This window comes from Palaemon carinicauda, chromosome 40, assembly GCF_036898095.1.
Source record: "Palaemon carinicauda isolate YSFRI2023 chromosome 40, ASM3689809v2, whole genome shotgun sequence".
NCBI lineage: Eukaryota > Metazoa > Arthropoda > Malacostraca > Decapoda > Palaemonidae > Palaemon > Palaemon carinicauda.
This window is the reverse complement of record NC_090764.1, coordinates 6,262,011-6,288,263: the sequence shown is the minus strand read 5'-3', so window position 1 is coordinate 6,288,263 and position 26,253 is coordinate 6,262,011. Positions and strand designations below refer to the sequence as shown.

The following is a 26,253-nucleotide window of genomic DNA, read 5'->3' as shown; positions in this document are numbered from 1 at the left end:
CGCAACATACACCTCCTTACCTTTTGCTAAATATTTCTCGCATATCTGCCTAACTGTAAAAATCTGATTCATACAACCCCCACCTCTTCTAAAACCACCCTGTACTTCCAAGATTGCATTCTCTGTTTTATCCTTAATCCTATTAATCAATACTCTACCATACACTTTTCCAACTACACTCAACAAACTAATACCTCTTGAATTACAACACTCATGCACATCTCCCTTACCCTTATATAGTGGTACAATACATGCACAAACCCAATCTACTGGTACCATTGACAACACAAAACACACATTAAACAATCTCACCAACCATTCAAGTACAGTCACACCCCCTTCCTTCAACATCTCAGCTTTCACACCATCCATACCAGATGCTTTTCCTACTCTCGTTTCATCTAGTGCTCTCCTCATTTCCTCTATTGTAATCTCTCTCTCATTCTCATCTCCCATCACTGGCACCTCAACACCTGGAACAGCAATTATATCTGCCTCCCTATTATCCTCAACATTCAGCAAACTTTCAAAATATTCCGCCCACCTTGATGGGCGGAAAAAACCCCAAACAGTATTTTACAATCCACCAATTTTTTTTTTCTCAATAATATGTAATACAAGCTGAATAAGTACTCTTTCCAAGTGTTTTTAAAAAGTCATTACAACTGTCAACTTGAGTGTACAGTATATTAATAATTACAAAATTTCAAGTACAGTAGTTTTTCAAAGTAGTTCAAAATTATCACCGATGCATTCTAACGAGAAGATCCATATCATCTGTGAAGCAAGAAAGCCTGTCACTTTATATTCTTGATTTTGTGCTGTACGAGAATCCTTGTTGTAGCGTCTTTTCTCAGAAAGATTGACTTCAGAGCAGTTTTCTTCAAGATTATAGAATTAAATACCTTCTTGATTACAGTAAGTCTATAGAGTTCCTCTTCTTAAAGTTGACGAGATGGTCCACAATGTCATGACAACACTGCATTCCCTTAAGTGTAGATTTATCATTCATGTGTGTTGATCCTTTAATGAGCTTAATTTGGTACCAAAGACATGCCTGGCAAACTGATTACTAAACCCATCCCCCTTTCTCAGGTTATCAGTTACTCAGGAAGGTGAAGATTATTTGATAGGATGGGCAATCTTAACAAGCAAATTATTTCTAATCTATGTACTTTTCATCTCAGTTCTGGTGTATTCTCAAGGTTTAGATTATAGCTTTGGTGGAGTAGTGCACAATCTTAAAGCATCTCAATAGCTAGCTACTTATGTTTCGTATGCATACAAAACGGCCAAATAGAGAAAAAGTACAGGCCCTGATACTGTCAGTAGGCTCTGCCATACATTCCGGTAATTTCTTTATGAAAAGTTAGCATAAAAAAAATTTTGTGAGTATTCAAATTTAAAAATCCCAATTAAATTACTTTCCTCATGGATACACTAAAAATAATTTTCTTTACACAAAATAAGGGTTTCCTTAAATTTGTAGGATTCATTTACCCTTGTTGTTGTAAGCATCGAAGTAAAGTTTTTGCTGTTTAAAATTCTTGTGACCTACATCCTTTTTTTTTCTTTCTTTTTTTTCCCAATCCAATTCTGGTATCTTCTGTATTTCAACATTTCAAAGGTAAAAATTACAACAATCAAGGGGTGCAGAAAATGCAATCTTCCATTTGTCCATTGTGATATATGTAGTAAACTCAACAGTACTTCCAATCACTTAATTATTTCATACAAATTTTAAATAGTTTAATCCAGAATGCCAATAACTTGGAAAGGGCCACTTCTGATTTTACTGCTATATTGCTATGGAGTATATTAGGAGCTTTGCTTAACTCTTACTAATAACTTGGCAAATAAATACAACCAACCCCTTAGGTTGATAAATCTTTGAACCACTTAAAACTGAAGATTTGGTCCGTCATTTGAACACATCCCCCTAGAGATTTTGGTCCGTTCTGGGAAGAATTTCAGAATTCTAGTAGTCTTTGAACACAAATTATTCTTCAAACAACAAGTATTAGATTAAACATGTCATTAACGTCTTGGATAATCTTGCGTTGGAAATTACCCGGTACGTCTTTGTTGCAGTCCATGTATTCCTGTGATTGATGGTGTACAATACAGGATGAATAATTTTCCCAAAGAACTTCCATCCAAAATTGTGTAAGGTCTCTCTCTCAGTAACAAGGGAGTACTGTAGTGGGGAGATCCTGCCTCAATATCTGAGCCTGATAATGCTTCCACTCATGGATGAGACAGATAAAGTAATTTTCTATTATGACCTTACTCTCAACATTCTTTCAGCAATGGGATCATGCCGAGATCTTCCTTACAATTCTTAACGAGAGCTTTTTTTTTAAACTTCCATATACCTTAACTTTGACACCAAGAACCGAAAAAAGGTAAATTGTCTTTTAAAAGTAGCTTGTCTTCTTGAGCTAATAAATTACTCTTCTCTCAAAGTTTTCATGAAATTGAATGCTGCCTTAGATTAATGCTCAGTTGACATCAAGCTACTTTACTACAAATATTGTCAAGAAAGTAGTCCACATTTATCCCAGTTTGGAAAAATCATTTAGGCATTTTAGTTTTAGCTGGAAGTATTGGAATTGAGCTTTCATCTTCATTTGTCATTGAAGAGAAGTTGCTTCCCTTAAGTTATACAATTCTGATCTTGAAAACTAAACCAGTACTTAAGTGATTTGCCATTAAGTCCACTTGCTAGTCTCTCAAGATGCTGGGGAATATTTTTCAGACGAAGTTCGCCAGCTAAACTTAAGAGATGACTTTCTGAAATGATGAACAACTTTAATATACAATCAGGTTTACAGGTTTATTATATAGTATATGGATTCTTTAAAATAATTTCTTTTATGGTGGACAACTAAGTTATGGCATTTCATATTAAAAAAAAAAATTAACTCAACAGTTTAAACTTTCACATGAAATCTGACATTGATAAAATTTATAATATTGACCGAAGGAAGATATTTTGAAACTAAAACTGATGTTCCTTTGAGATTGGAAATTCCTATAAGAGATGTGTTGCATATATTGAAGTATTCAGATATCCAGTTAATATCAAGATATAAAATAATATCATAAAATTTAATAATTGTATGCAGTATTGTACAAACTTTGAAACATTTAATACTTTTAACATAAAACTCTAAAATAAAACAATTTTAACATTTTAATGGAGTTCCCAATCACAAGTCAAATATTTTAGTGTCTTACCTTAATTCAAAATATTGTTTAGCTTGCACTTTATGAATTTAATAAGTTCAAGTAACGGGCTTCCATGAATTTCTGCAGAACATTCGCCATGTCTTCGATTTGCAATTTCATAACCATCATAAGTTCACAACACCAGGCCTGTGATTATTTGTGATATTTTTTCTTTTTAAAATCCACCATAACTAAAGCCTAAAATAAGAAATTATTCATTAGTATGACCTTTGCTATTATAATCTTATAAAGTAACAATTTTTCCAGCAATATTTCATTCATAACAATAAGCTATAGGACATATAAAATTTATTAAAACAATTTTATTATAACACCGACAATTTAGCAACATAACGCAATATTTTAACAAGTACAAGTGCTCAGCAGAACTACTTAAAGATGTTATTAGTCTATTTTACTCTTTACTGATGGCCAGATACAGAGGTAGTAATTTGTATTTCAAACCAGAGTTCCTTAATAGGAATTTGATTTCAGCATAGCTAGAAACTTTACTATTAAATTTTATAACTTGGTGTTGTAGTTACAGCCAGGTAGCAGGGAAAGCCCTGGCGACTTGCCAGCTCAGTGAGAAGCCACTGACCTTCAACTAGAACTTGCCAAGAGGGAAGTATGAATTAAAGAACACTGGTATATATAGCTAGGAAAAATAAATTCTTTTACAATTAGTGACTTGTTCCTAAATGGATACAAACATTCATCCTTCAATAGGAGACGTATTCTTAGGAAGGAGAAAATTCATACAACTAATCTGGCTGGTTTAAAATCTTGGGATGTCTAACAATCACTCTTTATATGGAGCAAAAGTGTCTACTTTAATCAACTGCCTATTACATTAGTATTAGGGGATAGGACTGGGTTACCGTCATAGACAGACGGTCACGTTAGAACTACAGTAACCGTCATAGACAGATGGTCACGTTCGAACTATACAGTACTGTACCCTAAAAGGGTGTTGTCTCCAATGTAAGGTTCACATTACTATTCATTCTTGTCCTTGGAAGGATGGGGAAAAGTACTGTATTTCTATCTTAGAATCACGATAAATACAGTAGTTAATCAGCATGGTGTTTTACCTGCTTCAAAGTCTGATCGAGTCATAACGGTAAAACTAAATAAGGGGGACACATTCTTACTCTCACTTAGACTATGTTGTAACCGTTATCTTGGCCTAGAGATTTCCTGTCCAATGAAGGAACTAGGAACACTATACACACCGCTAAGCAGCTACCACAGGTCCTAAAGAAGAATTCTAGAGCAACTTGTGGGTACATTCCCATAGCTTGTGAGCCGTGAAGGTCGTCTTGACTTTTCTTAACTCCTGCCTACTGACAGGTTCTTAAGGCTAACTTTACACCAACTCTGAATTCGTGAGCAAGTGCCTGTGTCAGGTGTGCCATGTCATTAGTTTTCTGGTCCAGCACTATCTATGGTTTCCTGAAACCAGAGAGATGGCACTACTAGTGATTTTCATCTTAAGCATTCCTGCACTGATGAAAAGGTTCTGCAGTCATGGTATGAATGGTTGAGTTCGGGAGGTAACATCTTGGTGACATCACGATGCAAAAATTAACCTTATGGGTGTTACTTCGTGATTAAATTGAAAAATAATAGAATTTTGAGTCATTTACCCTACAGCTGGATTTTTCATTTTTGCTACGAATTTACGGATGAAGGAAAACTGTAACTCACCCCAACACTTGTGGCTGATGAAATATGACAGTCCTTGAAGCTTACCTACCCTTTTTGTCAAAGCCAAAGAAAGAAAACTAGTTTTCGGTTACAATTCCTACTCCGAAGCTCTATTTAGTGGTTCATAAGGGGGCCTTTTATAAAGACCCGAGAACTTTCGTGTTCCGGGAGGGAGTTTCGAGTTCTTTTGGCAGACAAGTTTGTTTGAAACTCCTAACCAACATCTGCCATTCCCATGAAGATGGAAGTTACTCAATTTTAGTTTCAAGACTCGGCTCTATTCCGAGTGGTAGCCTTTTGCCGCTGAAACTGAGGATGAGTTTCTCTCCTTGTAAGAAGACAGACGACTAAGTTCTCTATTAGTTGCATAGAGGCTATGAGAGAAGTACCCCTACTCAAGATGGCATATTTGGTCTGATAGACTAATAGATAATGTTCTCTGGCATCCAGACAATTCCTGTGCAGTGTTTGGCAAAATACCTCTTGAAGAGATGCTGGATAACCTCTACCTGTAAAGAGACATGTACAGTATGTCAGGGAACTACAGGGAACTGTGGTGTGAAGAAGTGGTTGGCAGAGAAGATCCAGTCAATTGGATACTGTAGTTGTCTTGGAGCATCAAATAAAAACAGCATCAGCTGCTACTTGTCATTTTGAGGTTTCTGGTATTTCATACTTTGTTGATTACCTTTCTGATGAGGCAAAACTGCAGAAAAGCATAATGTCTACACTTTCCCACAAGTGTTGGAAGGCATCCTCCAATCCCACTGCTTGATCTGGTACAGGAATATCTGCTCCCGTTAGCATGTTCCCAAGCTGAGATGAGAATGAACATTGCCACACCAAAGCACTGGATTTTGAAGGACCTTGCCCCAAAAGAAGAACTGGAAGAACTATTTACTACTGATGTACCAGCGCAGTATTTGGAAATGTCTCAGATCTACAGAGATCATATAATTGTCCTTACAGATGGCATTTCTTACAGAGTTTTCTGTCTCCATGCTGAATTTTAAGAACAAACTCAAAGTTGAAAGGTAGATTACTGTTCTCCAGCCTCCCATCTACCTTTCTACTATAAACCGTGCTGTAAAAGGCTGGAAGACGTGTCCAGGATTACCTAAAAAGTATCCTTGCGCATCATCTAGTAATCAGAGAAGCATCAGTGGAAAAATCCCTCACCGGAGAGGGACAAGAGTACGGTTCAACATCCTGACCAACAGTGCTTGTCTCTTACTTGTCTTGGCAGTGGTAACAGGGGCTTAAGCCCTTGCATCTCATTATTCAAATCTAATTTTAGTACGACTATGTTACTCTCTCAAAACCATGCAGAGGCATCAGACAAACTCTTTAAAAGATTAAGATTAACTGGTCGTCCTATGCTTTGGTGTCTTCTTGGCAGGCATCACATTCAAAGATCCGGTTGTCACTGGAGCTCCTAAACAGGGAAAAGGGAAGCAACAGGAGCAGTACTTGCCAATGACTTCTTGGTATGTATCCCTTCTATCAAAATTCAGAGCATGTTAAGGGGAATGTAAGAGCAGTGCCATTTCTTCCCGATCAACAGTGTATGCTTAGTCTGTACAAGAGTTGTGAAAACAGGTATTTTCTCGCTATGGAAGAACTTTCGGCACTCGCTCAAGAAGGGAGGTCCCTGGAACCTGCAATACACTCCCACAGGGAAGAAAACAGTAGGAGTTATGCGTACCTAACTCCTTTCTATTAGATTTCCTGGACTTCAATAACGTCTCCTACCCTACCTTCAGAAGTAGCAGTGAAGACCCGACGAAGACGAGGCAGGAGTCGTGTAAGCTGATGACAACTCTCATGGGAAAGAAGCTATCAAAGAACATCCAGGTGAATGTCTTTAACGCCTTCCGCGATCGGTAGACACCAAGAAAAACAGACACCCAACAGAGGGCATTGACCCGACCTTTTAAACAACTAAGGAGGAACTCCTTCCGAAGAAGCACCAGCAATATCCAAGGAAACCCTACTTCCAAAGGATAGAACAGCAACAGAAATGACATCTGACAGAAAGAGGTTAGATAATGGCAAGTAGCACTAGAAACTAATACTAATACTGTACAGTTATCAAGAAACACTCCACATCCTTGACTCCTTCTATTAATAACCCTCCAACTTAAAACAACTTATTCAATCAGAAAGAATAAGCAAAGGATTAAAACAACCAGATGAGGATGCAGAAAAATAAGTGTATTCTGTGGTGGCCAAAGTGAAGTAGAAATAGCGTAACCTAACTAAAAAGCTCAACTGCCATTCCAACTTCACTGAAGTCCTATTCCAGGTTGAAGGTTTGTATTACATACAGAAAATAAAAAACCTTAAAATGAACAGCATTACATTGCTAAGTTAGTTACACTTAAGAGCTAAAATGGTAAACGCCATTCACGCAAACTGACTAATCCTTTTTTCACTGATGAAACCCGTTTTCACTTCAAGGCACAGTAAAATAGTGGTGCTCGCTACGTCAAAAAACTATAGAGCCAAAAGGAGGATATCTTTTAAGCAATCATGCAATCATTATGGTGAGAACTCAAATATATTAAGTTTCCTACTGCACTGAAGACTTTCCCCTTAACCTACCATGAGAGTGCATAGTTTTAACAGATAATTTTCAATGGTATTTCAAAATTGCACCTATAAATTTGAGAAGGCCCAAGGCTACGGTAAGGAAACCTTTCAATGCAGAGATGCAGGATGCAAGCGAACCTCACCGTTGTACTATTGAATAAAGGTCCAAAATTATTCACAAGAACACTGAAGAAATGAAGCAGGAATAGTTAAAGAATTATTAAAAGTGGATGCAGCTACAGGTCAAAATAACTGCCAGGATGCAGTATACCGAAATGTGACCCAGATATCTACCGCTTCACCTAAAAGCCAGAAACCATTGTGCTCCCAATGCACGATGACTGTAAGGACAGGATACTGTTGTCCGATATGCCTTTGGGCAAGAACAGAGGAAAATGATCCGAGAATGATTAAAGCCTGTTACTCGCTCACTTTGCTTAACATTCAATGCATGTACCACTTGTCAGAATAGAGTACAGAATAGAGCAATGAGATAATGGTAAATTATGAGCAAAGTGAGCCAGACTAGTTGAACTAGGGGAACAAAGTACAGTACAGTAATTAGATAAATAAAATAACGTGCATATACAAGCGGCAATAAGAGTAAACAAAAACTTCCTGGCTGTTAGGCAGAGCAGCATATTTCTTGGTCTTAAGTCAGAAAACTGCTAACAGGACTAGGTTACCTGGCAAAATTATAGAATAGCGCAATCAACGGTTTGGAGAAAAAAAAAGACAAGTGTATTTTGTGGCATTTTGAAGACTTTTATAAGGAAAAACTATGGCTTTGCACGTATCATCATCAAGAACATTCATAACACCTTAAACTATACAGTTCAGCTTACCAATCTTGCTATACTGTATATTTTTATGAACTTTTTTAAACTACTGCTTCCACCAGTGAGTCTATAAAACCAGACATCTACAAACAGTTACCATAATCAAAACCACATAATAGTAATAAACGGATTTTGAGCGAAGCGAAAAATCTATTTTTGGGTGAGATAGCCATGGCGTCCTGATGGAAGGTTCCTTTTTGGTAGCTTCCTTGGGTAAATAACTACTAAGATATTCCCAGAGAATTTAACCACAGGTTATCACAGAATTCTAACTTCTGGAGCGAGTATCCTAAAGGTTTCCCTTTTAAGACATCGTATATCAACAGGGGACGCATGTATTAACGCGCCACATAGCTATCTACACCCCGAACAGAGTTAATGCTTCGGTGTGTAAGGGTTGAGAATAGCTGGGAGCCGTTCCATAGCTAATCTCATTCGTGGCTACTACTGATACTCGAGACGTAAACAAACGGGCGCCATTGCTTAAATGACGTCACGTCCGTCTTTATCCTGAAGCCAGTTGCTTGCCCATCACCATGATACAGCAGAGCAGGGTGGGACCTAAAACTGGACGAAGTAGCAGGGAGGGTCCATCAGGACGCCATGGCTATCTCACCCAAAAATAGATTTTTCGCTTCGCTCAAAATCCGTTTTTTGGGCTCAAGCCATGGCGTCCTGATGGAAGAATACCAGAGAATCAATGTATCGTGGTAGATTTTCCCCTAATAGTAAGTGCCAAGGCATTGACAAATTAGCATAGTAATCTTGGTAAAGAACCGTAGGGAAGAAGCATCCTGCCCCCCTTGGCAGTGAAGTTCCCACGGGCCATGCCGACGTCAAAGTGGTATTGAAGGACTATTCATCCTGATAGAAGAACTTGAAGAACTTGGAGATGAAGCTGAATGTTTGGTATTTGTATAGGAACATTCTGAAAAGCAGACCAGTGGTGATTGGGCACTGTATGTTGAGAAAGATGATTCATCTCCAGGGTATGAGGAGTAAGTATTCGTATTGGAACATTACATAATCAGAGTGAATATAAATTAAGAGTTAGTATCTTAATTTCTCCATAACCATAAGGAAAAAGGGGATAATAAAACTATGACAGGCATGTATTTCATAGTAAGTAGGAGCTGATTGAGACGCACAGATAATAAAATAGAAATTTTATTTCACAAATGCAGAAATTAAATAAATTACAGCAATAAGTACAGTGAACCCTCGCTACTTCGCGGTTCGACCATCGCGGATTCACCACTTCGCGGATTTTTTCCATAACCCATATATATACAGTAATATATATATATATATATATATATATATATATATATATATATATATATATATATATATGTATGCATGTATTTATGTATATATGTAGGTATGTATATGTGTATACATATAAATATATATATATATATATATATACACACACACACACACATATATATATATATATATATATATATATATATATATATATATATATATATATATATATATATATATATATATATATATCTAGATTAGGAAGATGTGATGTAGTTCTAAGGGAAAAGTATGGGAAATATGTCTGGGTAATAAGCAAAGCTCTACCTCCAGTTTGTTTCTACATTATGATCAGAGATAAATGTAAACAAAACATTGGTTGCCATTTTTTATCATGCTTTTTAGCATGTTTAGGAAATGCATGATATAAAATCACCTTTAATATTTGTGCCTGTTTTAGTTTAGGGTACTGTAGTACATGCATTAAGTGTTCTGTACATTAAAGGGTAGTTTGTTAACAGTACTACGTACAAGGGAAGGTTTTAAAAGTCTGAATATACATGTTAAATAAATAGGTAAATATAGTGTCACTACTTCGCGGATTTTCACCTATCGCGGCCGCGACTGGAACCTATCTACCGCGATAAACAAGGGTTCACTGTAAAGTTTATTTACAGTAATTAAAATGTACATAGTAATAAAGACTTGCTCTTAAATCTGAAAAGGAATTTCAAGTTTATTAGTAGGCACTCGTTCTCGAGGAACGCAAGTCTTTGAATAAAACACATCATGCTCAGGGCATGTGGCACTTGTGTCACAACTATGACATTTCACCTGGGATAAGAACAGTTATAAAAGCACTAAGTGTTTTCGACATCACTATGTATCGCTCGAGGGTCAACATAGGCACCCGAAGAGTTAAGAGTCCCAAGTAACTCACTGTTCTACGCAGAGTTAGGTGCAGGTTTCATAACACTACCTGCGGCTACCACAAAATGTTTGACTTCGTGCACTTGTTTCGCATAATGTTTAAAGAAAACGCGCGAGGACTTCCAGCCTGTGAAGTTCTTAAGGCTTTCAAAGTCCATACTCTGAAAGAAATTCAGAGATGATGCAACTTTCCTAGGATCATGACCAGCGGGTGTACTGTCAGGATCTGCTCTGCGAATGAAGTAGGTGATTTTCGCTCTTAATTGTTTCAGTGACAGGTCGCTGCCCGATGTTTCTCCTTTGAAGAGTTGGCCTCCACCAAAGTTCGAAGTTCTGCGAAGATAGACCTTGAGGCTCTCTACTGGGCATAGAGAGGCATCTTCCTTCAGGGGGCATATTCTCCAGGGGCCCCATCTTTTGGTGGGTAATTCATTTTTGGCGAGAAACGTCGGATCAGGGGAGAGGGTACCGTCTCCTGTATCGGTAAACAGGATGTGTCCGTCTTCTCTTGATAATGCCACTATTTCGCTGACTCGAGCTCCCGAAGCAAGAGCAAAGAGAAATATAACTTTCTGAGTCAGATCCTTGAGAGGGCATGAATCATTATCCAAGTTGGAGGCGAAATGGAGCACCTTGTCTAGTGACCAGGAGATCGGTTTCGGTGGGGGTGCTGGGCGTAGGCGAGCACATGCTTTCGGTAACTTGTTGAAGATGTCGCTGGACAGATCAATTTGGAAAGCATATAGAATTGGTCTGGTCAAGGCTGATTTGCAGGTTGAAATCGTATTGGCTGCCAATCCCTGTCCATGAAGGTGAATAAAGAAGGACATGCAGAAATCAATCGTGATTTCTTTAGGATTTTTTGTCTTGACGAAGGAGACCCATTTCCTCCAGGATGATTCGTATTGCCGTCTTGTGGATTCGGTCTTGTATTCCTCTAGGAAGTCCAGACTTTTCTTCGAGATCCCAAACCTCTTCTTTGCGGCTAGGGAGAGAAAATCATGAGATGAAGGTCCTTGATTTTCGATGATGAAGCGAAGACAGTCGACTTCTGTACTTGTTGGGAGAGAACTGGGCCCGGGAGAGGGATCAGCTTGGGCTGCAGCTCCAGGACCAGGGGGTACCAGTTGCTCCGGGGCCACTAGGGAGCCACTAGGGCCGCTGTCCCTTTGAAGGTTCTCAGTTTGGAGAGGACTTTCAACAGAAGGTTGGTGGGAGGGAACAGGTAGATCTTGGACCATCTGTTCCAGTCCAGTGACATGGCATCCACTGCTTCTGCCTTGGGGTCCTCGTACGGGGCCACATACCGAGGAAGTTGATTGTTGTCGCTCGTTGCAAAGAGATCTATCTGAAGTTCTGGGACTTGGTGAGAGATGAAGGAGAATGATCTTGCGTCTAGAGACCATTCCGACTCTATCGGGTTTGTCCGCGATAGAGCATCCGCTGTCACGTTGCGGAATCCTTGTAGGTGAACTGCAGACAGGTGCCACTTCTTCTTCTCCGCCAGACGGAAGATTGGGAGAAGCACCTGATTTATCTGGGGCGATCTTGAGCCTTGGCGATTGAGACAACGAACTACCACCGAGTTGTCTAGGGTTAGACGAATGTGGATCGAGGGCGGCGGGGATAATTTCTTCAGAGTTAGAAGGACCGCCATGGCCTCCTTGATGTTTATATGGAACGTCTTGAACAGGGGAGACCAGGTGCCTTGAGCCTGTTTTTGGTGGGAGTGACCTCCCCAACCCTCCAGCGAAGCGTCCGTGTGGATGTTGAGTGATGGAGGAGGGTGTTGGAGAGGCATGGACCTTTTCAGGGCCTTTGCTTCTGACCACGGCTTTAGGAGAAGTCGAAGTCTGTTTGGAAGCCGTCTCTTGAGGTCTCTTCGAGCGATGGATGCAGAACGTCTCCAGACTCCCGCGGCATCCTTTAGCTGTGCACGAAGCACTGGGTTTGTCACTGAGGCGAACTGTAGAGAGCCTAGAACTCGTTCCTGCTGGCGTCTTGAAATTCGTTTGGATTTCAGCAGTCGCTTGACAGACCCTGCTATTTCCTTCCTTTTCTTCTGGGGGATGGAAAGGCGGTGTGACTGAAGGTTCCATTGGATTCCCAACCACTGGAACTTCTGAGCTGGAGAGAGGCGAGATTTCTTCTCGTTGATCTTGAATCCCAGGTGTTCTAGGTACTGGGTAACTTTGTTGCAAGATTTTACACAATCTTCGGGCGATGGAGCCCAGACTAGCCAGTCGTCGAGGTAGGCCATCACCTGGACGTTTCGGAGGCGGAGCTGTTGTACTATGGCGTCCGCCAGCTTTGTGAAGATCCGAGGGGCCACGTTGAGGCCGAAGGGCATGGCCCGGAAGGCGTAGCTTTTCCTTTGGAGTCGAAATCCTAGGTAGGGGGAAGCGTGATGGTTCATTGGAACGTGCCAGTAGGCATCCGCCAGGTCTATGGAGACCGTGTAGGAACCTCGAGGCAGAAGGGTCCTTATCTGTTGAAGAGTCAGCATCTTGAACTTGTCGTTCGCTATGAACTTGTTGAGGGGGGATAAGTCCAGAATGACTCTGAGTTTGTCGGAGTCTTTCTTGGGGACACAAAACAGTCTCCCTTGGAACCTGGTGGACTTTACCTTCCTTATCACCTTCTTGTTCAAGAGATCTAGGACATATTCTTCCAGAAGGGGGGTTGATTGTTGGAAGAATTGCTGGAAGGTTGGGGGTGGTTGAGTCCAACTCCAGCCTAGACCCTTCTTGACGATGCTGTGTGCCCAGGGATCGAAGGTCCAACGATCCTGGAATTGGCGGAGTCTTCCTCCCACCGGAAGCACTTCATTGCTTCTGGTGTCCCGAGGGCTTGCTGCCTCGGCTGCTAGCTCCCTTTCCTCCTCTGCCTCTGGAGGGACGGCGAGATGCGTCTCTGCTTGCACCTCTGTTCGAGCCTCTACCTTTGGGACGAAAGGTAGTTGTCTGTTGCTCGAAAGCAGGGGTGAAGACCGGTGACTGTGACAACACCGGTTGGGGGACCAATTGAAAGGTCTGTTGTGGCTGAGCTGCCACTTGGGAGGTAGCGGGTCCCGGAAACTGACGTCTTGGTTGACGTTGCTGGGGTTTCTGTTTTTGGGATTTCCTCTTAGGTTGAGGTCCTTCGTCCTGAGAGGGTTTCCTTTTTCTTGACATGCCCCACTTGTGGAGAAGGTTCCTATTCTCCGTGGCGGCTTTGTCGGTGATTTCCTTCACAAGGTCAGAAGGAAAGAGGTGTTTGCCCCAGATGTTGGAGGAAATCAGCCTTCGGGGTTCGTGTTTCACAGTGGCACCTGCGAACACGAATTCACGACAGGCTCTCCGAGCCTTTATGAAGTGGTACAAGTCCTTCATCACGGTTGTCATGCGGGATTTGGAGAGTACCATGTAGTGGTCTGGTACTCTGGTGTCACAGGCCATAATTTCAAGTTGGACTTGGTGAGACATAGATGCTGCGAGCCTCTCCTTCGTATCTTGTTCCCGACGAAGGAGGTGATCGTTGAGCTTAGGGAGGTCTTCGTTAAACTGACGTCCGGCGACGTCAGGATCTAGCTTTCCCACGACGAAAGTATGCTGGATATCCTTCCAGTGTCGAGCGTCAGGGGGAGTGACTATGGAGAAGGGTCTGCACTCCTCCAGTGCAGGGCAGGCTTTCCCCTCTTCCACAGCTTTAAGGCACGCAGTGAAGGCCTTTTCCAAGAATGGAAGAACCGCATTTTCAGGTGCGACATAAGTAGGGTGCTTCTTGCTCAGGGCCGGAAGCTTGGAGCAGGTAAAACCCCTACTCTTGAATGTGTTGGCTAGCATAGCCTGGGCCTTCGCGAGATCGAACACTATCTCTTCCTTGGGTTCGGTCTCTTCCTTAGAGGCAGGTTCGGAACGAAGTCGGACGTAACAGTCCGGGTAGGCCTCAAAGTTTGGGAAGAACTCCACGTCTTCCAAAGGGACCGTGCCGATCTTGTCGCTGACAAAGATCCTGCCGGTCGCGATAACCATATGCTCAGCATACCTCCACGGGTTGGCATGTGAGCAAGCGGGGAGATCCTTAACCGAAATCCTCTTCGGTTCTCTGGATCCCATCATGGACCTGATGAACTCCTGATTCTCCTTTAACCTGTCGTCCATGACGGCTCTAATCAACCGGATCATTTCTTGAGTGGAAGAAGAGGGATCCGGGGTCGTGGAGGTAGACGGGATAGATACTTCCGTCGGTGTAGGAGTAGGAGCGGAGATGGAAGGAGGAGCGACCTCTTGCTCCGACTCGGCGTATTCCACCTGGTCTTCATCATCTTCAGCTCCTTGAGCCATAAGAGTCTTCTCTGTGTCTTCCGAGACGTCCGACATATGTTCGTCATCTTCAGTATCCAGGCGGCACTCGTGCATGGACTGAGCCATGACAACATCAGGTTCCACTGTAATTTGGACAGTGGGAATCACATCCTTGGGTACCACTGAATCAGGGGAGGCCTTAGGGAACAAGAGTGACCTCATTTCTTCAGTGGCCAAGTACGGTCCGGTGGCATTCTTCTGGAAGCCACGCACCCACTTGCGTAGCTTCTCCCGAGAAGTGTCCCTGACCTCCGCTGAGGGAGGGTTATGGAAGGCATCAACTAGTTGAGCCTGGCAGACCGTACAATCCAGTGGGTCCCACAATTTCAGATCCCCTTTCTTGTTAGCACAAGGGGCGTGAGTCCTGCAAGCCGTATGCCCGTAGAAGTGCAGGCGTTTCACAGCGCAGAAGTCGAAGTCACACTTCATCTGCTCCTCCTGTGGAAGAAAGAGAAAATGAGTATGGGGGAGTCATAAGAATGGTTCTTAAGCTAAGTTAAGATTAATCATTAATATTAACTTAAAGAAGGGTGTGATGCATAGAGATTGAAGTAGTAAAGAGAACATACTCCATGCATCTCGCCCGTCTGGCTACCGCAAGCATTATCCCTGGGTAATCCGAGATGGCCGAAGGCACAGGATAGTATTCCCTGAAATTCCACAGGGCAATGGAATTCCATGGAAAACCAAGGATAAGTTTGGGACTGAGATCACTCAGTCCCTAATTTGGGGAACTAACAGGTCCCTTAGGGTAATTGCTTCCGGCAACCAGCCGCGCTAAGATGCACGCAGCATGCTGGAATATTGAAGAATGCAAAGGGACAGCATGATTACTAATAGAACAGTACCAAGGCACTGATCTAAAGAGTGTAAACAGGCTATCTGTTTGCAGTGTATGGCTATCAGTATACAAGTGATAGCTAGGAGAAGGGGGTGCAAGTATCCTTGACGCCTCCGGGAGGTTCCGGCAGAACTCCGGCACGCCGGAGGCCGCTCCAGCAGAGTTTCTGGCATTAGGACAGACAAAATGTAAGTCAAGAGTAAAGCCAGGGTGGCGGCCGCCGGCACAACGGCGGCACGCCGGCAGGGGAGCGGCGGCTCCGGCGGTCGGAGGATGCCGGATTGGTGACTGGGATAAGGATGGTTATAGCTGAACCCGGTTGCCGGCAGTGAATGCCGGCACTCCGGTGGCCGACCGGCAAGCGGACGGTGAGGCTAGGAGGAAGGAGGAAGGCCGTCGGCGGGAGCCGGCGGCGGTCGACAGTCCCCCGGCAAGCGGAGGGGCTGGCGGCATGAGGGTAGGGGAGAGTCACCAAGGTAGGAGGCAGGTATCGCCGACAGTGGAGGCGGCAAGGGACCGGCACTCGGATAGAGAGAGAGACAGGGGGAGGGATGTAAGAAGTCCAGTCATGGAATCCAAACATCCCCCCCTGAGAGGGTGTACCCATGATAGAGGCAGGCTCTATCACCCAGGAGCTGGGGTCGCAGGGGACCGGGGGCAGGGTAGCCCAAGGGAGGGCTAGGGGACACCCAAGAGAGGAGAGACCTCCACATGCAGAACGCATCCAGTGGCTAACCCCATAGGACACTATGAAGGGTATATGTACCAGAGCGGACTGCACAAGGAAGCTCAAGGTAGCCCTATCACTCCACCCTAAGGAGGAGTTGTAGGACAGGGGACAGATGGGTATAGACTAACCTAAGTGTAGGCTAGGCTATACAAGAGATAGGTGGGGAGGGGAGAAGAGAAGGGTCTTCCAAGGAAGGGGTTCTGTACCAGAGCGGCCACTAGGGAAAGGGAGGACACTCCCTAACCTAAGATAAGGCCGCCAGGCTGAAACGGTGCATGGGTACAGTTTCAGCAGGGGACAGAGTAACCTTCCAAAATCTAACCTAGAACAGGGCTAGAAGCCCTGAACTAGGAAGGATAGAAGACATATCGCTATGGCAGGACGGTCATAGACTATTCCTAGCCATAGAGGAAGGGCTAGCCTAACCTCACTCTCAGACGCAACCCTAAGGGGGGTTCATTCCCTTAGGGAGGACTGAGAGGCGATGAATACTCCATTAGACACTTGATCCCCTTACTCAGAAAGGAAATCAAGGCTAAACAGAGGGAGTGCCAAGGCAGGGGATGAAGGAAGCATATAGGGGTCCTACGAGGAGGTTAGGTTAGTTAGGGACACTAACTAACCTATCCCCTATATGGTCCCTGAAGGCGAAAAAACACTTGCATCACGGTCAAAAGTATTGTAAAATAATGCCACTATCTTCATAACTTAGCCTAGGATCACTAATAAAATCATGCATGAACACTTATATACAGGCGCTCTGGCCTGGGGGCTATAGTAGCCGACTGGTATGAGGTCAATCGATGACCGATAAAAAGCGTCGAAACACGATATAAAAGTTCCTAGCTATGAAGACTAAATAAACTAATGTATTCGATTAGTAAATAAGGCCGGAAGCGTTGTTGTGGCTAACTAAATAAGGCATGCATAACAACAACGACGCCATAAAATGGCGGGTCCGGTAGAGGCACAGCTCTGCCACAAAACAGCAATTATCTCGGAAAGTAATATTTACTTTACGGTCAGAGCTTAACTAAACAATACTGGAACCTTGTACTCAACTTTCCAGAAGAAGGCGAGGCTGAAGGTACCGACATTACGTAGATGCAAAGCGATAATTAAAGCACAGGGAAAATCCGTCTAAGTAGGGCGAGCTACTGAACAAAGGATAAAGACGGACGTGACGTCATTTAAGCAATGGCGCCCGTTTGTTTACGTCTCGAGTATCAGTAGTAGCCACGAATGAGATTAGCTATGGAACGGCTCCCAGCTATTCTCAACCCTTACACACCGAAGCATTAACTCTGTTCGGGGTGTAGATAGCTATGTGGCGCGTTAATACATGCGTCCCCTGTTGATATACGATGTCTTAAAAGGGAAACCTTTAGGATACTCGCTCCAGAAGTTAGAATTCTGTGATAACCTGTGGTTAAATTCTCTGGGAATATCTTAGTAGTTATTTACCCAAGGAAGCTACCAAAAAGGAACCTTCCATCAGGACGCCATGGCTTGAGCCCAAAAAAAACTATTAAGACAAGCAAATTTTTTTTGCAAGGACTTCATAGAAAACGTGACTTTCAAATCGTCTTTTCTATGGAGTTGCTTGTAGCTGTGTTCATCTTACAGCACTACATAACCACTTTACTTTGCGTGTATTTACCTAAATGCTAGCACTCCAAATTAATACTTAATTATTTACACGTTTCCGTTCTGCCGTAGCTTGCAATTCAACGTTACCTCATTGTTCCTATGTTCTAGCTAACCGAACATTCCACTACACGCGTTATCCTGTGGGCTAGTATTTTGGTATTTTGATTATCTAATTAATCCCTTCATTCAAACTGGTTTTTTCCTCGGCAATGGCTCCTTCCCTTGCGATTTACCATTATTTCATTGCTCCTGTTCTGGAAGGTTGCACATGAAAGTGCTGCTCACACCAGCCATGTGGGGGAATATTTTGAAGTCATTTTAATCTAATCGCTTAATCCACACTGGCTTTTGTTTGGCCTTAGCTCCTTTCATCATTCCTCTGTTCTGGCAATTGGTACAAAATAGCATTTCTACCATAGTCCTTGAAAATACAGTATTGTATAATCGACTGAATAAAACCACTGATACACAAACTTAAAGGGGTGAAACACTTAACAAGTGGGGTAATTTTAGCTTCGCGCTCAACCCTCTGTTCGAACCTGGACTTAGCTTCCACTTCCCATTATCACACTAAATCTATCCAACATTTTCTACCCTAATCGTCATTAACATGACAAATAAAATGAGAGCAGTATTTAAATTTTATATTCCAATACTGAAAACAAATAACCAAGATTATAATATAAAATATCAATACATTTACTCAGATCAAACACTAAGTACAGTACAGAGGTACCACCTATCAAGTGTTTTTACTGAACTACCGGGTGGACACAGGTTCCCCAGTATGCATTGACGACTAATTGAGCAAAGCGGGAATTTTTCTATAAAAATCCGTAACTCCTTTAATAGCGATTTTCAACTGTAGTATATGGGATTCAAAATAATGGATTTGCAAAGATCTATTTAATTATGCAAGTTATAATATCCAAACTAATATTGCACTATTCTATAATGGAACTGGTTAGCCTACAGTGGACACTCAAATTACACTACCATCTCTGGAGGGATTAATTTCAGAAAACAGAATTTAAGATACACTATAGAACCATGGAGGGGAAACATTTTGAGCATTCAGTTCACATTGTTCAATACCTACTTTTGATTATGAGTTAAGCAGAGAGTTTAAATTAAAACTTAAACGGGAAATCTTTAACTTTTGTGATCTTGTAAAACCTCCAGTTTAGATAAAGTGGGACAATCACAGCACACATACTACCAGAGTACCGGGTAGTTTTTGTTACATAATGACAAAAATCGCTTTTTTCCTTTATTATCATCACCAGCTAAGCTACAACCCTAGTTGGAAAAAAACAGGACACTATAAGCATAAGGGGCCCAAACCGGGAAAAATAGCCCAGTGAGGCAAAGAAATAATTAACTACGAGAATTACAGTAATGAACACAATATAATTCAAGAACAGTAACATTTAAATAGATCTTTCATATATAAACTATAGAAACTTCAAAAGAATAAAGATTATGAGAAATAATAGTGGACCCTAAGTGTACCTTCAAGCGAGACAACTTTACCCCAAGTCAGTGGAAGGCCATGGTACAGAGGCTATGGCACTAACCAAGATTGGAGAACAATGTTTTGATTTTGGAGTGTAAATGCTTGCCATAGCTAAAGTCTCTCTTCTAATTTTTGCAAATGTTGAGTCACTGAATTACAGTACAGTAGTTAATCCCTTGAGCAAAGAATTAGAACATAAGTGTTCCAGTAATTCTAAAAACAGTTTAAAGTCTTTCAAGCACACTATTTATATTGACATGACACCATTACTAACCTATGTCTGTAATACTTCAACTATAATTCAGTACTTTTTCAAAATCAGAAATTTAGTACATGCCTTTCCTAGTATACATTTAATGGCTTTTTACCCGTTGCTTTCATTTAATTCTTCAATCAACAATTTCCCATCTTCGACAGTATTTGCAAGTTCCGCAACATGATTCTATTGCATTTAGAGTCTGTAAGGGAACGTAGAAGCTCTAAGCTCTTAATTTGTTACAAATTAAAGACCAACTTATTATGTCTTACTGAAAACTGTACCTGCGTTAAATGATGGCAAATACGCATACACAGTAATCAGTCAGTCTCTTAAATTAATTAAACCGATTAAAATTAGTGGTAAAATTTTTGTTGATCAATATCTTGAATAATGCACCAGTCCCCCCTAGTATGAAAATTGACATTACAGCCAGTCCTAGTCCTTTCCTCATTACAAATTCCAGTTTCGCTTTAAATCATTAAGATTCATATTCCTATACTGATGATGCAGATACAAAAGGCATACCAATCTATGGGCTATAACAAAAATTCAAAAGTATTTTCATAATTCATGGTAAAATTACAAATGCGGAGAATGCAAACCTGGCGTTATTTATATGGATTTATATAAAAGGAAGGGGTAAATGTGTAGGAGAGCTCCGCGCTCGATTTAAAAGTTTCTAAAAGTAGAAAACGAAAGAAAACAGTAAATTAGAGCTACAGTTACCTTGAAACTGTGATAATAATTCTCCTACAACCACCTAACTCTTACACAGAAAATGTAAGCATAAACCTACTACTACAATTATGGGGGACCCCAGTGGGAAGCGGGGTTTTTGGGTGGGGGGAGGAGGAGAAAAGTTATTTTTCGGGGCACTACCGAACCTAATACAACTACCTACCCTACCCTGGGGGCCATGTACCCCTACCTAGGCCTACCGGGGGGGGGCCTCCGCCCCCCCCCTGCGACCCCCTCTTAAGGCCACAGTAATTTTCAGGGCACCACCGAACCTAAGACACCCACCTAACCTAGCCTATGGGGCCCTGTACCCCTACCTAGGCCTACCGGGGGGGGGGGGCCTCCGCCCCCCCCTTAACTTTACTTTTACTTTTAGAGGTTTATTTCTCGCCCTCCATCAAACACTAAAGGTCTGTTCAGGCGGGCCTTGGTGTATGAAAAAATAATTCCTTTCCAGTTAATATTTTGCTCTGTATCGTTATCAGTTATTTCGCTAGCATTTGTATTCAGGCTTAATAGTTTTCAGGTCACTATTATAACACTTTCTAAAAAGATAAGTCTTCAGGTTTTTCTTGAAGGCAGCCACATTTGTGCTATTCTTGACATCGAGTGGAAGGTCGTTAAAGAGTCTCGGTGCAGCATAACTGAACGTTCTTCCTCCTATTGCATGATTCACACTAATTTCGAATAGTCTATGGGGGTCATCTGCATGTCTAACTCTTACAGTGGCGCTGGTAGCTTCAGGGTAGGGGATCAAGCAATCACGAAGATATTTTGGCTTATCACCTGTAAGTGCTTTGTGAGTCAACAAGCAAATTTTAAATTCAATCCTAGCCTTAACAGGTAACCAATGTAGATCGATCAGTGCAGGAGTTATTCTCTCCCGAAATTTAATGCCTTTTATCAGTCTAGCCGCCCGGTTTTGCACATTTTGAAGCTTCCTTAGTAGTGTATTGGGCAATTTGTAGTACAGAGAATTGCAATAATCAAGCCTTGATATTACATGACTCACCACTAAAATTTTTGTACTGCCCTCTGTTAAATATTTTCTAATAAATGCTATGTTTCTCAGGTGATAGTTACACACTTTCACTGTGTTCACAATTTGGTCCTTCATTGACAAATTACAGTCTATCAGTACACCCAAATTTTTCACAACAGGCACAATCCCAACATCAGCATCACCAATTTTTATACTTTGAATTAACTGGTAATTCTTCAAAGCCACCCTTGTGCCAAAGAACATACATTCTGTTTTATCATCATTTAATTTGAGCTTTTTCCTCTGCATCCATGTTTTTATTTCAGTCATTATCTCGTCAATTTTCTTCTTTGTATCTTGTGTTGTTGAAATTGAGAGGTAAAACTGAGTATCATCTGCATATAGTTTAAAACCCACTTTGTGTTTTTTCAAGATGTGTGATAGCTCGATAGTATATATGTTAAACAAGATAGGGCCCAGGACACTACCCTGTGGTACACCCTTCATAAGAATTCTCTCATTGGATCGGTTTCCAGAAACTTCTACAATAGTCTTCCTGTTCACTAAGAAACTTCGCAAAAATTTCAGTGCTTCCTGAGTCACTCCAATAGACTTCAAGTCGTCAAGTAAGTACTCGTGCACAACAGTGTCAAAAGCAGCACTAAGATCTAACATAATTAAAATTCCACACTTTCCCCCATCAAGAAGACCTATCATATCATTCATTATTGAGCACAAAGTAGTTTCTGTAGAATGATTAGCTCTGTAGGCCGATTGATTTTCCGGGAATACCTGTAACTCGTCAATATGCGCCCACAATTGCTCACTTATGACTTTTTCAATAAGCTTTGACATGTAGGATAAATTTGAAATGGGCCTATATGAATTTAGCTCGTTTACATCACCTTTCCCTTTGTAAATTGGTTTGATCAACGCAGTTTTTTCACAGCTAGGAAAACAGGATTGCGATATACTTAGGTTAATTATGTTCAGGTAAATATTATATACGACTTGTTTGTTTGGAGCTTCACTTATTGAACTGTTTGGGAAAGGGTCGTTTCCACAATATGTATTCTTCATCTCTCTCATAACCTTTAACAAGTCGCACATATTTATCTCCCTAAATTTTATTAACTTCTTTCCCTCTTTCACTGGCATAGCTGACTGTCCCTCCAAGTGATTTTGGGGGAAGCCTCTATAGATTTTATCAATTTTTTCACTAAAGAATATAGCAAAACTCTCTGCACAAACATTATCAGGCAAGACATATTTTTTCTTTAATCCCATCAAATCATCAAGGTTTTTATGAAAGTCCTTCATGTTATTAGTTTTTTTACATTCGCCGTTGTAGAATTTTCTTTTTGTTTTTTCTAACAGGATGTTATAGTCATTTCTGGCCTTATTATATAGATTTCTGGCTTGTAAGGATTTGGCTCTTTTCCATCTACCTTCCATCTTACGTCTGTGTCTTTTTGCCTTTAATAGTTCACTATTATACCATCTAACATTTTCGCGTACCACTATTTGTTTGTTCTTTATGGGACACATGGTATCGTACATTTTTCCAAAATTGTCGTTGTATTTCTTGGTATAGCACCCAACACATTCTATGTCTACCATATGTTCACAGTAATTTTCAGGGCACCACCGAACCTAAGACACCCACCTAACCTAGCAAAATAAGGAACACAAACTTCAAATTAGTCTCAATATCTAACTCTGCGTTTCCAAACCATGTACCTTTGAAACAAGACACGAAAAAATTGCACCTCCTCTTCCTTTTCCCACGAGTAACCACACTACGATCACACCGGAATGCTAATTTCTTGTAATCTATACGGCACACATTTTCACAATTAGGGCACTTTTTCTCTGCCAAAATCAAACCATGACGTTGAGCAAATGCAATTAGCAAATCAACTTTCCCTGAATAATGTACACAAAAATCCCCATAAGAAATAAAGCAATTGTCACAAGTGACACAGTCGGAACGGGATGAAGGTCCTGCTAATTGTTCCATACTTCACGGCAAAATGAGCTTTTCAGTTTGAAGGGAGATCCGAGACGTGCAAAAATATTCCTCCGCGGAACTTCACGTAAACTGTGGTAACTGGTGGAAAAATAGCAGGGATAAGTGAAGTAATAAGTGTCAGCATTGGCTAGATTTGTAAAAACCGCCATAATTGGTTTTCAAACAGTGTGACGTCAAGAAAACACCTGTTATTGGTTAGAATAGCATTGAGAACTAGTTTGCCATACGCAGTAAGGCGGTGAAACAGCTCATTTTAGCCAAGACATCACACAGTAAACAAAAACAAACACTTAGAAAAATTCCAAGTGAAACATAACTATACACACGAATATCTTCGTTAAATAGAAGCTGCTCATATATTGACTATTATATAAGCGTTCTATATGATATAATAGTGAATTGTAGGTGTTTAAATTCTTCAAGATCTTCCGCGGAGCTCTCCTACACATTTACCATAAATTACTTTTATAATCAATTCTAGACCAACCCAATCTAATTCCCAAATATTATCCCTAAAATTAAAGTATTTTTTTTAGGGTTCCAATAATCTAAATGCGAGGAGTTTAAAACCATAAAAAGAAGGCTACCCCTTAATATGATCAGTAACCATTAAGTAAGACTACAATCTATGTAAAACCAAGGCAAGCTAATCATGATTAGTCCGAATACAAAACCATTAAGCCTTTGATATCACAGGAGGAATTTATACCATAGACCCATGTCAATTTCCTATCAGATATTTGTATAAAGTTCATAACAGTAAAAAAATAATTTCGTAATCTGATATCCAAATTGGGAAATATACGAAAAGCAACCACAAAAGTGTAACGGTTAAACCCATCTGTTATTTAATATCTTTCGCCTTCAGTTTACATTAAACCTATAATGAGTGATTTTATATGTAGATATGGTACTTAATTTCAAAATGCAAATTCAATATAAATTTTACTTCATCCTTCTTAAGCTATCATACCTTGAAAGTTTTCTGATAAATCACGATAACAATCAAATTTTCCAGCAAAGAATTTCATGTTACCATATAAGCGGTTACCAATTACATTGCTATTTTCTCAAGATAAATAATTTATGGAGGAAAACAAGAAGGCAGAACTGCTCAGCAAAAACCATGTGCCCTAAAATGTTACACCCAAGATCATATGTAATACGTAAAGCTTTCGTGATATATTCAGATGTTCTTATATTTGTCGTCGAAATGGCAGAAATTTCACCGTAAAAAAACCATCTTCAATTTAACTACCTTCACCCTAGGTATCCACACTTGCACGACCAACGTATAATAACCACTAATTAATTATCATCCATCCTTGTCACCACATGCTCAGAAATTGTAAAATATCACATTTTTCCAAAATATTGTTTTCAACTATAAAAGGTCTAACAAACTTGGCTAATTATAATAATATACGCCTAGTTGTGAGTGCAATCACATTCAAATAACCAAAATATTAACGTTCCAAAAGAACATTCAACGAAAAATTATGGTTATAAACCTATTTCTAAAGTATGTTTTACTTACAAATCAAAATTTAACAATTGGAAGGACACGGAGTAACCATCTAGCCTAGTTGTTTCTGTTGTTGGTAATGATTGACGAAACAGCAGAAAACGTATTTTTGCCCGAATTTCACTTTTGGTGAAACCAAGGACTACAAAACACGAAACATCTCAATTTTCTAACATTCTTTTGGTCTAGTTTGGTGTCCTCACAAAAATAAATGAACAATCTACATTTCTTCCAGTTTTCTTATAATTGTTTGTCATTGAAAACTACATTTGTTAGGAGACTGGATTTAAATGAATAATGTACCTTTTAGAAATACTTAAATTTGATTATTCAGTTAAAAGCAGATTTTCCCCATAATTGGAGATGAAAATTTTATAATTCTATGTGTGCCATCGAGAATATTGGAATTAAATTCTAAATAGGCCTACTATAAATGTAGGCCGATGGCATAAAAAAAATAATGAAAGCTAAAATTTAAGGTTTTTGATAATTTATAAATAGTCTAATAACCTGTGCTTTTACTAAAGCTAATCTATTTGATGGCTATGGGAAAACATTACAAAAAATACCAAACTATTTTTGAAAATTCGTGTTCATATTGGTGAATATAGATAATTTGTCTTAGTTTAGAACAGCTATGAAAAGTTTACAAAATTTAAACCTGACTTTGAACATTTCAATTTTTGTAATCAATATATGACCGCTTAAATTACAGTTTAAAACTTTAAATTCTCTAATCACAACGCACAAAGAAAAGAATAATTTATCTGATGGAAACCTTGACTTTTCATGTTTCAGTCTTTGTAATCAATATATGACCACTTAAATTATAGGGTTTAAAACTTTAAAAATTCTTTCATTACAACACATAAGGAAAAGAATTATATGGAAACCTTTCTATTTGTTTGGAAAATTCAGTAGTAATATTGAAGAGTTGTCATTATATAAAACAAAGTTCCTTATTTAAACTTGAGTAATTTTACCAGATTACTGGTAAATATAAAAAACTATAGTTTATAAGATAAAGCAAATGCTTAGACTCATCAAGTTTAGGTAGAAGTTA

The 26,253-nt window shown here is 40.3% G+C and overlaps 1 long non-coding RNA gene across 1 annotated transcript; it reads right to left on the bottom strand.

The window, feature by feature from the left end:
- Window positions 1-1,535: 1,535 nt before the first annotated feature.
- Window positions 1,536-25,246, bottom strand: LOC137631963 (uncharacterized). Its single transcript, XR_011041966.1, has 3 exons — window positions 25,203-25,246; window positions 3,241-3,429; window positions 1,536-2,793 (listed from the first exon to the last, which is right to left on the bottom strand). It is a non-coding gene; the product is annotated as an uncharacterized lncRNA (long non-coding RNA).
- Between the last annotated feature and the right edge of the window lie 1,007 nt (window positions 25,247-26,253).